The sequence below is a fragment of the Oreochromis niloticus genome, linkage group LG5, assembly GCF_001858045.2.
Source record: "Oreochromis niloticus isolate F11D_XX linkage group LG5, O_niloticus_UMD_NMBU, whole genome shotgun sequence".
Classification (NCBI taxonomy): domain Eukaryota; kingdom Metazoa; phylum Chordata; class Actinopteri; order Cichliformes; family Cichlidae; genus Oreochromis; species Oreochromis niloticus.
In genome coordinates, this window is record NC_031970.2 from 1,703,001 (window position 1) to 1,718,532 (window position 15,532).

At 47.8% G+C, this 15,532-nt stretch overlaps 1 protein-coding gene and 1 long non-coding RNA gene across 2 annotated transcripts in view; both read right to left on the reverse strand.

The window, feature by feature from the left end:
- The window catches only part of grm7 (glutamate metabotropic receptor 7), a 165,660-nt gene that overhangs the window by 83,523 nt on the left and 66,605 nt on the right, over positions 1–15,532 (reverse strand).
- Positions 3,963–7,061, reverse strand: LOC112846858 (uncharacterized). The gene is made up of 3 exons (XR_003220039.1): positions 6,129–7,061; positions 5,609–5,875; positions 3,963–5,505 (listed from the first exon to the last, which is right to left on the reverse strand). It is a non-coding gene; the product is annotated as an uncharacterized LOC112846858 (long non-coding RNA).

The window sequence follows — 15,532 nt, forward strand, 5'->3', positions numbered from 1 at the left end:
AGGATTGATTTTAAGTGCGCCGTATTTTCCAAACAACACGGTAATAACGACGGCCCGCTAGCATGCGCTACCAAAAATAGTGCTTTGTCGTGTATCTGACGGACGAAAGCTAAACCAGTTCCACACCACTGAAGTTGCAGCATTTTTACAAACCAGTTCTGGTTCATCCGTTTCATTTAACGATCCACTTTCGCTCTTCTCATTCTGCGTCGGCGCCATGCGCGTATGTAAACAAAGGCACTGCGCATGCGTGTTTTACCCATATTCTATCGCAATATTTCATTCTCCTATCGTTGCCCAAAATTACACCGGTATTACCGTGAACGGTATGATATAGCCCAGCCCTACCCTGAGGTACTCCAGAGCCTCATGTACTGATACGTGTGTGGGAACGTTCTTACAAACACGTGTTACTAAACCAGACTCACTCTAAGCCAATGGGACGGCTGTTTACAGAAACAGGCTGAATATCGTTTCCATGGAGACGCTTCTTTGCACACAGTTATATATTTTTTCATTTAATTGAAATTCAGAGTATCTTCTGACCCATTTAAAAAAACCTGTATGACTAATAATAATGATAATAATAATAATAAGAGTGGTAGTCTTCATTTTAAAGCCAGGCCTCCTCCTTCCATGGTCTAAAAATATGAATAAATGACAGATTTGTGTGTGAGACGTTCGCACACATGATTCATGTGATCAGTGTGTAAATGAAGAACAGGGACAAGCGTCACAGTTAAAGTTTGAGTATATTATGTGTAATAACAGCGTTTGTAGGTGACTTTACAGGAAGTGTGTGTGTTTGATAAGATACTATAAAATCCTGCAAACAGCCTGCAAACGACCCATAATGCAACACTGAGGAAGGCCGAGCGTTACACTGGCGTTCACACCGTCATGTGGCATGAAATTGAGACCCGTTTTTTCAGACCTGATTTCCATAAATAACGTGGCTGCATGTGAGACGACTGATGTCTGCAGTAAAACAGAGCAGCTCCTTATCCCGCCTCTCCCTGTGATTGGCTTATTTCAGCAGCTCTGAGGAATGAGCCTTCACCTTCGCCTTCCTCCCGAGGCTTCATCCCTTCAAAGTGTGCCGGAGCAGCGTCGGGTCTGTGGAGGATCTCTCCGCTCGCAGCCTCCTCCCTTCAGCGTTGGAGAAACGCTCCCTCTTCCTCGTCTCGTGGGAACGCGCCGGGGTGCCAAAAAGAGAAAATGGGTCGATGGTAAAGCTGTTGTTTACATGAGAGGAACATCTGGAGCTCTCTGCGGGCGTCCGGGTTGCCTCTATCTGATTGTGTTACTCTCTCACAGATGGGATTTGGTTTTCCCTTTTAAATTTTGTGACTACACGACAAACAGGGAGGAAAAACTGTTTTACTAAACTCAGTGAACCAGCAGGAACAAAAACACAGACCACAGATTGTTCTCACCTCCAGGTTTTTACAGAAACACAGCGAACTTCAGACCGAGTATTCTCACTCACACCGAGTACAGACTGCTAAAATACTGGATTACATTTATACTCTACAAACCGCCGTGCACACACCTGTTTCACATCACTAAGTATTAAACACATACAAGAGAAGCAGGCCTGCAGAGCCGTCAACACACCGTCTATCCAGGTGAGCTGCACCTGCCTCTCCTAAACCCAGCCAAGCAGCTCAGTCAGCAGGCACTGAGTGAACCTGCTGCTGATTGGTGGGAAGCCAAAGCACGGCTGACATCTTCTGGCATCCCCCCCCCCGGGCAGCTGCGGTAGAACTACGCCCTCTTATGACTGACCAATCGTTTTTGTTCGTTTTTGTTTTGTTTGGCTCCTCAGAGACAAACAGCTTCTGTTTAAACGACTCAACCAAAGTGTGGAAAACTGAGACATCTTTGTCTTCTAAAATGAGCTTTTATTTTGGTGAGTGTCACTGACTTCCTGTGACTTCCCAGTAATAAAGCAGTAATAAAGGTCCGCCCTGAAGTGGCCACATCGCCACAGTCAGGCTGACGGGAACGCTCCTCAGCGAGCATCTGTCTGCCCTACAGAGGGAAGCTGAAGTATTCCTGCAAAAGCAACCAATCACAGGCCGCTGCTGCTTACCGTCAGTCCAAACACCTGTTTCACGCCTGCTGCACATGCTCACTGCGTGTCTGTCAGCTGTCCCCGAAACTCACTGAGGTGTGACCTGCCAGCTGCCCTCAGGTCCACAGCTCCACTCATGTCCAGCAGTCAGCTGTGAGGCTGACGGGGTTCAGGTGAGTTCAGGTGAGCTCCTCTTTCAGCGGCTGCTTTAGCTGTTGGTGTTTCTGTGACGCATGAGCTGGTTCAGGTTTAGTGTCTTCCAGAGACGATACAAAACACAGACGTAGCTGCTGGATCAGAAAAATGAAGCTGAAGTGGCGGCGCCTCACACCGAAGTTCTACCTGAAGCCACCAGGTGGCGATAGTGCTGTCTGATCCCATAGAGGTGTGAGGGAAAAGCTTTCTGACCAAAGTCCTGCTGAGTTTATGGAAACACACACTTCAATACCCAGTTACACTTCCGTGTCTCTCCTTACAAACACTCCCAGGATTTACCTGGAAGTCTTAAAACACCTCGGCTACTTTAGGATATTTTAATGGTTAAAGGTGTGTGTGTGTGTGTGTGTGTGAGAGAGAGAGAGAGGCTAAAAACATGGCAACAAGTAAATAAAATATTATTATTGGGTAATCATTTATGTTAAGATTCTTTTATAAAGAGCTGGTCCACAGTCAGTGTGTAAGGAGGCTCGTGTGGGAGGTTCGATCCCTAAAACACGCCTGCAAGCAGCTGAATGCAGACACCAGCTCGTCTCAGAGGCTCCACGCTGCCTTAAACGCCTCTTAAACGCAGCGTCACCCACTCTGGGGGACCGTGGAAGGCTCCGGTGTCTCAGAGCCGCTGGTTAGAGCCGGTCACCAGAAACCAGCCGGTCAGGTTCAGTGTTTAGTGTCTGAGACATCCTGCACAGAGTGACAGTGCTGAATGCCATCACATGCGTGTAGCAGCTGGCCCTCACTGAGCATGCTCAGACGGTCCAGGTGATTGCAGGCGCTGAGCTGTGTGAAGGCTGGAGTAATGCGCAGAGCGCTGGAACTTTTGGCCTTCAGGCAGTTTCACCTCCAGCTGTTCTTGTTTTAGTCGAGCCGTTTGACTGTAATTGCTTTAATTATTCCTCAGGTTTTATTACGGGAGCTAATTTGCCCTTCTCTTATTTAACAGCCTTTTCTTACCCTGGTTTCTTCTCGGCGTGCTGCTGCACCTCAGAGGTGACTGGATACGCGACTCCCGCTCAGGCCTTTCCTCCACGTGCTCTCTCTTTGTGGCACAGTGACAGATGGCCCACAGCTCGGCTGATATAAAATAAATAAAATTATTAAATATTGTAGCTGGCTCCTCGCTGACATTTACTGCTGTTTGAGCGAAGGGATCAATTCGGGACGGCGTGCTCACACTGAAAATCCCATCCTCTTTTCATTCCAGCTAAAATTGGCCCCTGGCTGCAGTTGTATAGCTGAAGGCTTCATATTGTGCAGACGGGATCTTGCCCGTGGCAGACGGCGCTCGGGGAAATTATGAGTGAGTGTCATACATCAGACTGGATGGAGGCTTCATGGTAACACGCTTCAGACTGCTGCGTGTACACAGTAATGGCGAGGACGCTGCTGAGGTCACTGCAGCTTTATCACAGCTCTCTGGGCTCCTGACAGGACTTCACCCCGTACAGCTGCGATGAAGGGGAACTGATGCACGGAGACCAAAACAGGCTGATTTTAACACAGGAGTCTATGGGGACTCACTCACTGCTGGAGCCCCTGCTGGACAGTACAGGAACTGCAGCTTCAGCTCTGCAGGTTTAAGCTGTTTGTTCTATTAACAAGCAAAAATAAAATATCACAGATCAAACAACGTCTATGCAACACTATCCCAGCTTCTCTGGTGTGTGTGTGTGTGTGTGTGTGTGCGCGCGCGCATTTCTTTGCTCGTCTCCATAATGACAAACGTCAGCTCAAGGAATCCAAACGGTTTATTGACGTAAGTCTGTGAGTTTATCCTGAGAGGAGCTGACGACAGTCTGAACACTCGCTTTGGCTGCTCTGTGTGAACCGTGGATTTTTCCTGTGGATGTGATATTTGTCAGCTTTCCCGTTTCTGTGACTCCGACTTCATTGTTCGGATTTGTGAGCGCAGGTTTCCGGGCACACGTGGAGACTCCGTCTTTAAGTGATTTCTGCTGTTTCATTAAACTGGATCTCCACTGAGGCTGCTCCTCCACTCCCATAGCTGCAGGTTTATCCCGCTTTAATTGGATCTACATAATTTGCTAGAATTATTCCTAATCTAATTATTCCTTATCTAATTATTTATAATCTATTTGTTAGAAATTTGTGCCACTGCAGGAGGGCAGGGAGTCTGCAGCGCTCAGAAACCCTCAAACCTGGATGGAGTTTTTCTTCCACGGGACGCCCTGATAACCAGGATCGATGCAGTTTTGACCTCATTCATTAGTTTAGTCAGATTTATTACCCCTCTTCACTCTAATTAAGGTTGTGTCGTAACAGGACTATTCCAAAATTAACGGGCGTCTCTCAGAGCTGTAACCATGGGTAAAAGTGTTATTGTACATTAATAAAATAATATTTAACCAACTAGTATTTCTAGTGCCGACGAGCTCAGCAGCAACATGTCGGCGCCGACCGGTCCCCGGCTGTCAGCCGTCAGCAGGACGCTTCACCTGCTGCTACGCTTCAGTCAGGACAGTTTGTGTCAGAGCTCCGCTGATTACAGCGCCCAGAAACATTCATGTGTGTTACTGGGAAATGAGTTCCCCATGACTCAGACTGGAAACATGAGTGTAGGCAGGTGGATGAGCGCCGGTCACGGCGAACAAAGACAGTGAAGCGCTCTATGGTGATATCAGAGCTTCTTTAAATGTCACCGTGCTGCGAGGTGGAGCAGGGGTCCTTTACAGGGTCAGAGGGGTCGATGACAAAATAAAGAAAACCTTTATCACATCTCACAGCTCTGCTGACATCACACCGCCCCCCCCCCCTGAGCTCAGCACCGTCTCTCCGGATGAGCAGGCGTTGTCGGCGGAGTGATGAGCTGACTGATGTGGGACGGACCGCAGCGTCACTGTGGAGTATGAGCTGACTAATGAGCTCCTTCTCCTGGTTTATTACACAATAATTCCTCGACGGACATAAATTTCAATCATTTATTGATTATATTGATTCATTTCCTTCTTCGAGCACTGAATCTGTTGCTTGAGATTAACGGCACGAAGCGCTGAATCACAGGTCAGGACTGTTCGCCGCCACGTGTCCAAACAGGAAGTGCTCCTGCCCTGAGACGCTCCGGATCACTTAAACCCAGTTCCACTCCTTTGACTCCCATTTTAAGCCTCTTAGCTTATCAGAGGCGTGAGCGGGCTGATTCTACAGGCTGCTGTCTGCTCTTATCTCTGCTCTTCGGCCTCGAGACGCAGCAGCTGCAGAGAGATAGTGGAAGAGCTTCAGTGAAGAATCCACGAGTGTGGCACGTAAGCAGTGCCCGAGTCATCGGATCGTTTTAATCTGTGAGATTTATTTTACTTTAATCTGAGTGTCGCTGCTTCATTAAAGCACCTGAGGACGTTACAGCTCCGCAGCCTCGAGAACAAACCACGACCTCATTATTCCACCAGCAGGGCCAGTGCTGTGGTGGCACCAGGACCGTCCTGACGAGCCTGAATCCTGCAGCCGGCTCGTCCTTTGTGTGGACGTTCTCCCCCGTGAGTGAGGGTCCTCTCCCACAGTCCAAAGAAGTGCATGCTGGGTAGTGGGTGATGGTAAATTGGTTGTAAGTCAGAGCGTGAACAGCTGAGTGGAAAATGAATGGATGCGTTTATTATCTCACCAACATGTTTCACATCTGACATAATCAAATAATTCAAATCATTAAATTCAATCATGTTACGAGGTATAAAAAGGATGTTTGAAATAAGTGAATAATTCTATTTTTATATGGATGTCTAATATTTTACTTTGTTTGTCTTTGATTTTACATGAAATCGATGTGGTGTGCACCAAAACCAAAGCGCAGCCTCTTCAGGCGTTACCGACTGCAGCTCACCTGAACACTCCAGCTTCAGATGTTCACGCCGACTTTCTTAAAAATGCTCGGCATCAAATCTGGAACTAAGTGAGGAGAGAAGTGTGGAGAGCAGCTCTGTCAGTGTCGGTGCGATGGGGAAACATAAGAGAAAGGATGGATGGGCCTCGACAGAGTGGAATATTTAGCAGCGAGTGGAGGTTTGGTGATGAATGGCCGTCTGATCGGCTGAGAAAACATTATTCCGGCCCGTGAAGCACGCTGCTCAACGTCTGATGGATCTCTCCCTGGATAACTTCAGACTTGCCATCGTTCCCCGGGCAACACGACGTGCTGTGATGAAGTAAAACCCGCCTCTCTTTTCATTTCTATCCTTTAAGTCGTCACCGTGGTGATGAGTGCAGCGGTGGCGCTGCTCAGAGCCTGCGGCGAAAGATGAAGCTCATAACCGGCTGATGGATGCCTTCCGGGATTCCCAGGTAATCAAACAGGCAGATCGGATGCTGTGTTAACTGCTTAGCTGCACCTCGTATCTCTGCAGATTAATGAACGCTCAGACGAGCAGAGAGGAGGGGGTGGAGGAGAGCAGCTGCATCAGACTGCTGCAGGGGGGCGTCATTCAGTCTGACCGTCTTCTCTGTTACTCTGTCAGGTTATTACAGCTCAGTCGGCCACAGAGCCTCTGATGGAGGGGCAGAAACACCTGTATGCAGATGACACGACTGTTTCCACTGCAGCACTTTGAACTGTTTTTATGAAATCAAAGGATTCGTGGATTCACTCAGTCACATGATAGCTAATCTTTATCATTAAAGAACAACTCGATGCACGAGTAGCTCAAGAAAAAATACAAAACACAGCTTATAGTTCAGCCCAGTTCCACACATTTCACTAGGGATGGGTATCGTTTAGGTTTTATCCGATACCGGTGCCAAACCGGTACTTTTGAAACGGTGCCGGTGCTTAAACGGTGCTCAAACCGGTGCTTAAAGAATGAAGAACACAAAATTGGTCCAAAAACCTCTCATGTTCAGCTTTTTTTTTGTAAAAAGATAACAATGTTAGCCTTTTCTGCAGCTATAGGGCATATATGGTCTCACTCTTGGCTGGAAGCAGTGCTTAAACAATGGAAAAAACACAAACTTTGTCCAAAAACCTCTCATGTTTAGCTGTTTTCCACTTTTTCTTTGGTCATTTTAGCCTTTTTGGCCCGGGTGAAGGGAGTATCTGCCATCAAACAAGAAGACAGCCACATGTAACTACGACGGTGTTTGCTAGTTCACCTTACATGCATTAATGTAATAATGTGGTTAGCGTACTCAACGTTAATTACACACGAACAACATGAAGCTACTCACGCAGAGAAGAACGGCTGCTGCTGCCATCATCATCCTCATCATTTCTGCTACACTGGCAGGGCTAGGGGCCAGGACTCTCCTCTTCGGGTTCTTGGGGGATGTTGCTAACTCCGGGTCCGATAACAGGCACCACACCCGCAGTAGATGTTTGCATCTTTTGCTGTGAAGTACACCCAGACTTTTGATCGCTTCGCCTTGGACATTTTTAATCTGTAGCTCTGCTCTAAAAGAACGTACGTACCTGGCCCCGCCTACTATCCTCGGAAACGTAAAATGATTGGTTAGAATTGGCTCAGGAAAAAAAAAAGCACCGAAATGTGCGCTGCTTTTCGGTCTGGTTACTACCGTTTATGTCAGAACCGGTGCCATCACGGCACCGGACACCGGTACCCATCCCTACATTTCACTCTGGTTATCACCCACCCATCCATCCACCCATCCATCCATCCGCCCACCCATCCATCCATCCACCCACCCATCCATCCACCCACCCAATCATCCACCCACCCAGCCATCCAATCATCCATCCACCCACCCATCCATCCACCCACCCAGCCATCCAATCATCCATCCATCCACCCACCCAGCCATCCAATCATCCATCCATCCACCCACCCAGCCATCCAATCATCCATCCACCCATCCACCCAGCCCCCATCCATCCATCCAATCATCCACCCATCCAATCATCCATCCACCCAGCCATCCAATCATCCATCCACCCACCCATCCATCCACCCACCCAGCCATCCAATCATCCATCCATCCATCCATCCATCCATCCATCCATCCAATCATCCATCCACCCAGCCATCCAATCATCCATCCACCCACCCACCCAGCCATCCAATCATCCATCCATCCACCCACCCAGCCATCCATCCATCCATCCACCCACCCAGCCATCCAATCATCCACCCAGCCACCCATCCATCCACCCAGCCATCCATCCACCCAGCCATCCAATCATCCACCCACCCAGCCATCCAATCATCCATCCACCCATCCATCCATCCACCCAGCCATCCAATCATCCACCCAGCCATCCATCCACCCACCCACCCAGCCATCCATCCATCCACCCAGCCACCCATCCACCCATCCATCCATCCTCTTCCACTTGTGACTCAGGGTCACAAAAGGCAGGGTACACTTGGACATGGCTAACACAGAGTCACACACATCCGTTCACACTCAGGACCCACTCAGGGAGAACAACGATCAGAATCTAAAATAATCAGATCCACATTTTCACCCTGCAAACATTCTCATGTTCACAAAAGAAAACCCAGAGAAATGAGACGGACATCACGTGGTGCAGGGATACCCTCAGAAAACAAGCAAAGCCTCCATTTACATGTTTGTATTCCAAACATCTCTGAGCTGACGTCTCCGATACAAGAAACACAAGGCTGACAAAAACGGGGGAAAGAAACTGAAAGCAGACAGCTGGAGAGGCTGATGGACTCACCAGAATTTTTGTTTTGGACCATGGAGCTGTCAAACATTCTTCACTTGATCTCCATTTCCACAGTTTCAGCTCCCAGCTCAGTGCTGACACAGTCTGCTTCTTCTCTAGCATCACATCCACACACACGAGTGCACATGTAAGCCATAAGAACAAAACGGCGGGCAGTGCCAAATTCAGCCTCCACAGCACGCCAGCCTGGAGATAAGCAACATTTAAAATCCATCCCATTCATAAACTACACACACCAAGAACAACAGTTACGACTGTATAAATGAGATAAACACATGAACAGGTAAAGTCATTATTAAGCTTTAAAGGCAGATATCAACAGTTTATTTCAGGTGAACTTCAGACTGAGCAGAAACGTTTTTGCTGTTCATCAAAATTTACACCATTTTTATGGAGGTTCAGCAATGTGTGCACGCAGACAGCACAACTCATTATTCAGCAAACTCTAGTAGCAGAAATTCATTTAAGGTAAGCTTGTAATAAACTGATTTCTGCTCTGCATCTGTTCACTGTCTGCACTCTTTGTTTCATCCTGACATGACTGGTTTTAGATGAAAACGTGGACAAATATTGAAACTGTTATTGAATTTGATTGTCTCAGTACTTAAATGGTGAACCACAAATCTTGAAGGTTACCTGTTCAACAAACCTTAAACGAGGACATTTTCACTTTACCGTGTTTTTCGGACCATAAGGCGCATTAAGCAAAACAAAACAGTCAGATAAGTCAAACTTTACTCAACTCATTCTTCTTGCTTCCTCCACTTCTGTACCATTGTAGTAGTAGTATTTATTTATTGTCATTGTCAAGAACAATGAAATTGTGTTTGAAGCTTCTACAACAAATAATAATAAATACTAAATTCCCCTTAGACCCAAGTGTGACTATTTAACCCAGTGTGACTTCAGTGCAATGAGACGATCCTTAGCAAAAACATGAGAATATGACAGGTAATGTTCATGGGACATTCAGACAAAGACCTGAGAAATAAGACAAAGTGCAACAGTGCAACCCGTTCAATTATTGTACTGTGAGATATGATAACTGTCTATTTTTCAGACCAGTTCACTGCTCTTAATAGGTTGGATATGGTTAATGTCCGTGAGAAGGGGGGGGCAGAGAGGGGGGGGGGGGGGGCAGAGTTCAGGAGCCTCACAGCCTGTGGATACAGGCTGTTGGCCAATCTGGACGTTCTGGCCTGTATGGACCTGTACCTTCTCCCTGAGGGCAGCAGGTGAAAAAGGTGGTGCGCAGGGTGATGTTGGTCCCGCAGGATACTGTGCACCCTCCTCAGACAGCGAGTGGGAAAGATGTTGCTAATCTCTGGCAGAGTCGTTCCAATAATTCTGCCAGCTTCTTTCATCAACCGCTGGAGTGCTTGCTGGTCGGCCTTGGTGCAGCTGGGGAACCACACTAGAAATCCGTACGTCAGAACGCTGCTGATGGCACAGTTGTAGAAGTTCAACATCAGAGGTCTGGGAATGTGTGCGCTCCGCAGTCTCCTCAGGTAGTAGAGGCGCTGTTGGGCCTTCCGTACAGCTGAGGTGATGTGGTTGCCCCAGGACAAGTCCTCAGTCACAGTTACCCCCAAGAATTTAAAACTGCTCACCCTCTCCACCGCCTCACTGCCAATGAAGAGAGGCAGGTGGTTGTTGTGACCTTTCCTCCGGAAATCTACAATAATCTCCTTGGTCTTTTTGGTGTTTAAGACCAAGTTATTGTCGCGGCACCATGACTCTAGTTGTTGCACCTCTGTCCTGTAGTTTGTCTCATCGTTGTTGGATATGAGTCCGAGCACTGTAGTGTCGTCGGCAAACTTAACAATGAGATTAGACGCGCAGGAGGAAATACAGTCATGAGTGAAGAGAGTGTATAGCAGAGGGCTCAGAACACACCCCTGAGGGGCACCGGTGTTGACCACAAGGGTGGAAGAGGTGTTCTTACCCACTCTGACGCTCTGTCTACGGTTAGTGAGGAAGTCCACAATCCAGTTGCACAGGGAGGAGTTGAGTCCCAGTTGATGGAGTTTGGGACGGAGTTTGTATGGCCGGATGGTATTAAAAGCCGAGCTGTAGTCTACAAAGAGGAGCCGTGCATAGGTGTTCTTGTGCTCCAGGTGCTCCAGTAGTGTATGCAGCACTATGGCGATCGCGTCCTCAGTTGACCGGTTCTCCCTGTATGCAAACTGGTGCGGGTCCAGAGGTGGTGGAAGGGCAGCTCTGATGTGTTTAATGACCAGTCTCTCCAGGCATTTGGCGGGAATGGGGGTGAGTGCCACAGGTCTGAAATCGTTCAGACATGTGACATTTGACTGTTTGGGAATGGGAACGATGGTTGCTGCTTTGAAACAGGATGGTACCAGTGAACAGGACAGCGAGGTGTTATATATAGAGGTGAAGACATCCGCCAGGTCCGCAGCACAGTCCTTTAGCACCCGGCCCAGCACTCCATCTGGTCCGGCCGCCTTCCTGGTGTTAATGCTGCGGAACACCCGCCTCAGCTCATGAGCGCTCAGGACTGGAGCAGGGTCGGTTAAGGGGAGTGGGGACAGGACAGGGTCGGTGTTCTCCCTATCAAAACGGGCATAAAAGAGGTTTAGGTCCTCAGCCAGAGTAGGACTGTCGGCTGAGGGTGGTGGTGTTCTCCTCTTGTAGTCCGTGATAGCCCTGATGCCCTCCCAGACCTGTCTTGGGTTTGTGCTGTTCTCAAACCTGGCCTCGATGCGCCTCCTGTGCTGCTGCTTGGCAGTCTTGATGCCTCTTCTCAGGTTAGCCCTGGCAGCACTATATGCCTCCTGGTCTCCAGATTTAAAAGCGTTGTTCCTCGTTCGGATAAGTTGTTGAACTCCGTGTGTCATCCAGGGTGGATTATTAGGGAACACACGGAGTCGTTTCCAGGTTGTTACATTGTCCACACAGAAACAGATGTAGTCCAAGACAGTGGAGGTGTAACTGTCCAATGCGACACGATTGTCAGTGTCCTGCTCCTTGAATACATCCCAGTCTGTGCGGTAGAAACAGTCCTGGAGCATCGGAATAGCATCCTGCGGCCATGTTCTCACAGTTTTGGTTGTAATCCCAGTGCTCTTGATCTTTGGTGTGTATATTGGGTGTAGCAGAAGAGAGAGATGGTCTGACAGACCCAGGTGGGGATAGGCCTGGGCTCTGTATGCGTTCGCCATGTTGGTGTACACCTGGTCCAAAGTTCTATCTCCTCTGGTAGCACACTTCACATTTCGGTGGAAATTGTGAAGTACAGATTTCAGGTCCGTGTGGTTAAAATCCCCAGCCACAATGAAGACACTGTCCGGGTGTGCTACCAGGCTGTTATTGATGCTGCTGCTCAATTGTGCTAACGCTAGCTTAGCATTAGCATCTGGTGGAATGTAAACAGCGCAGATGTAAACGGCAGAAAATTCCCGAGGGAGATAGAATGGACGGCACTTTAACACCAACAGTTCTGCCTCTGTACTGCACAGTCTGTCCGTTACCGTGACGTTCGTGCACCAAAAGTTGTTGATATAGATGCACAGCCCCCCGCCGGTCTTCTTACCAGAGTCCGCAGACCTGTCGGCTCGGTAGGCGGTGCGGCCTGTTAGATCAATAGCCGCATCGGGAATGGCGCTGTCCAGCCAGGTTTCAGTGAAGATCATGCACGAACAGTTGTTGAAAGTCCGTCGAGTGGCGATCTGCAGTCGTATTTCATCCAGTTTGTAACGAATTGAGCGAGCATTGGAGAGGAATATGGTCGGGAGTGGTGGTTTGAACGGACTAGCCTTTAGCCGTGCCCACAGGCCTCCCCGCCTGCCTCTCTTCTGCCTCCGCTCGCAGCGTCTCCTCCTGCGGCTCGCTGTTGCGGGTAGCCCCGGGGGTTGCTTGACGATCTCCAGGGGGATGAGATACTCGGATGTTAGTTGAAGATCTCCACGGCTTAGTTGTAATAGTTGTAGTAGATCATCTCTGTTGTACTGAAGTAAACCCAGACTGTGTGAAATGATACACAGTGCCACCAAAAGTGCAAAAATGTAGGAGCTCCGGGCCGCTGCGTCTGTGCGCGCCGCCATCTTACTGGTGTATCATAGTACACCAGTAAGATGATTCATTAATGTTGAATTCTCTGGCAGCTGCTCTATTCCTGGTAAAGCAGCAACGCTGATCATCTTATTAAAGATGAAAGAATTCAGACAGTTTGTAACTCTCAGTGATGCTGCAGTGTTCGTTTGACTTTGGGACCTGAAGCGGACGGAGTTTAGGACCCAGATTACTCCGCGAGGCTCCTGACTACAGTAGCTGTAATGCTCCGACAATCCATCAAGCGGTGCGGCTTCGTAGCTTACCAAAGTCGTGACAGATGTTTGAGCGCGGTGTGCCACAGAAAATCGGTTCGAGGTCAGTGAGCACAACCAGAATTCATACATAAGGCGCGCTGTCGATTTTTGAGAAAATTAAAGGATTTATGCCTTATAGTGCGGAAAATGTCAGTGTCATGGAAACGTATGCACAGACATAACTGCACAATTTGAAAAACACTGACGCCCACTTACAGTCACTCATGAAGGTTTGGAAACATCTACATGCAGATGACACAGTTAAGTTATATTCCAGGAAAATGCAAAGCTTACGTAGAATAAAAAATGATATTTAGGAATATTTAATGTATTTAATTAACTCATTGGACCAACTATGAAATAGCTACACACACTAACTTGTTTTTTATACTGTAGATGCTGTTTTCAGCCATCAGCTCGTCACATGTCCAACACTCGTGTTATTATCCAAATCATTTCTTGTGGAGCTTTCAGGACAATTATACTCCAGAATCATCCGGATGTTTTTCAGGCTTCCTGCTTCAGTGCATCATTATAAATAAAGAAATGAACACTACATTGAAGAGCCACACCTGAGCTGTAATTTGAAGACGAGTGTGGGAGAAACAGTCCTTTTAACACCGACTGCTCAGACTGTAAGGGTGCAAAAAATTAATTGGACGGATACAAACAGGAAGCAGATGAACCATCAACAGGAAAAAATCATCAGGCAGCAGAGACGACAATGATTGCTGCAAACTGGAAGGAGACAGAACATTAGACACATAAAGGAGGCATTCAGAGAGCACGGCAGGAAACAAAGACACGTCTTCATTCAGACAATCTGCCCGTGAGCGCTGCTCTGGGTTTCGGTCTGAATGATGGAAATAAAAACATTGAGTCCATCTGCTGATCTCTGAAGCACACACAGACATAAACCACTGACCAGGAAAACATCTACGACCATTAAAACCACGGAGGAGACGGGTGGAGCCTCGAAACACCAGGAATGAGCTCCTGAGGAAGAATCAAACTCATCGAGCTTCCTGCATATGAAGCTGTTATTATAGCCGTTACATTACTGCATTACATCGAACTACAGCAGTGCGCCTGCCACCTGCCCAGAGACACCTGCACGCTGCAGCCTGTGATGGACCTGCTGTCCAAACCTTTTGACCACAGCTTATATCTTATACATCAGCCTTTAAAACCAGGTTTATACACAGCACAGATTACAGGTTTTACACTTTATTAAGCGCGGTGATTACGAAGTGTCAACAACCAAACAAGAAGACAAACGTCAAAATTCAAGGAGGACAAGAGGCGGGGATGAGCGAGGTATTGGCTGACAGTGACGGCGGTCTGACACGAATAAATGACAATGAAAGTGTTTAAGGCTACGTCTACACTAATCTGGATAAATTTGAAAACAGTGTTTTCGTCTAAAAACGCGTCCACACTATCGTTTTCAATCCTTTTCATCCACACTGGAAATGCTACGTTCCAGTACTGTGCATGCATGAAACGTAAGACGATTCGACCTGCGTCATTTCCGTCTGCCGTTTTTTTACTTTCCGGCTCTTTGAAACATGGCGGCGAAATCTCGAGGAAAAGTGCCGACTTTTATCTTTAGCTATCTGGAGCATGTACAAACTGATATTAAGCTTTAATAGGGCTGTCAAAATTGAGAGCAAACAAAACAGCTGCTGTACAATACCGTCTGCCGTCTTAGTTGAATTGGTCACATGACTGCATCACATGACTAAAATGCGTCATCGTTTTTCGCCGTCCACACTGCGATGCCAAAACAGCATTTTCAAATGTATCCGCTTTGGAGAGCGTTTTCAAACGGAAACGTGTTAGTGTGGACATGGCCTAAAAAAATCCCAGCTGACTGTGTGAATGTAAATGAAGGTGTGACACAGCTGACTGTGAATCACAAAAGCAATCGCAGATCTGCTCCTGAGCCGCTGCACGTTTATCAAATCTGCAGATCTGCGAGGTCAGATGGATTTTACACAGAGAGCGACAGACAGAGACCCGGAGATGAAATCACTTTAAAGTGAAGCAAACAGGAGCTGCAGGGGAGAAATTTCCCCAAGAGCTCCTGGAGGCAGATATCTGCGAGCCTTGGTCCTCCCGCTGCGAGCTGCCAGTTCAGAGTTCGGTCGGCATTAAGGAGCCGTTACTCCGTCAGCACTCTGAGCGGCCAAGAAGCTGGATGGAAAACAAATACCTGGCAGTGTTTGTCTTCACTGCTGACTCAGACATAAACAGGAA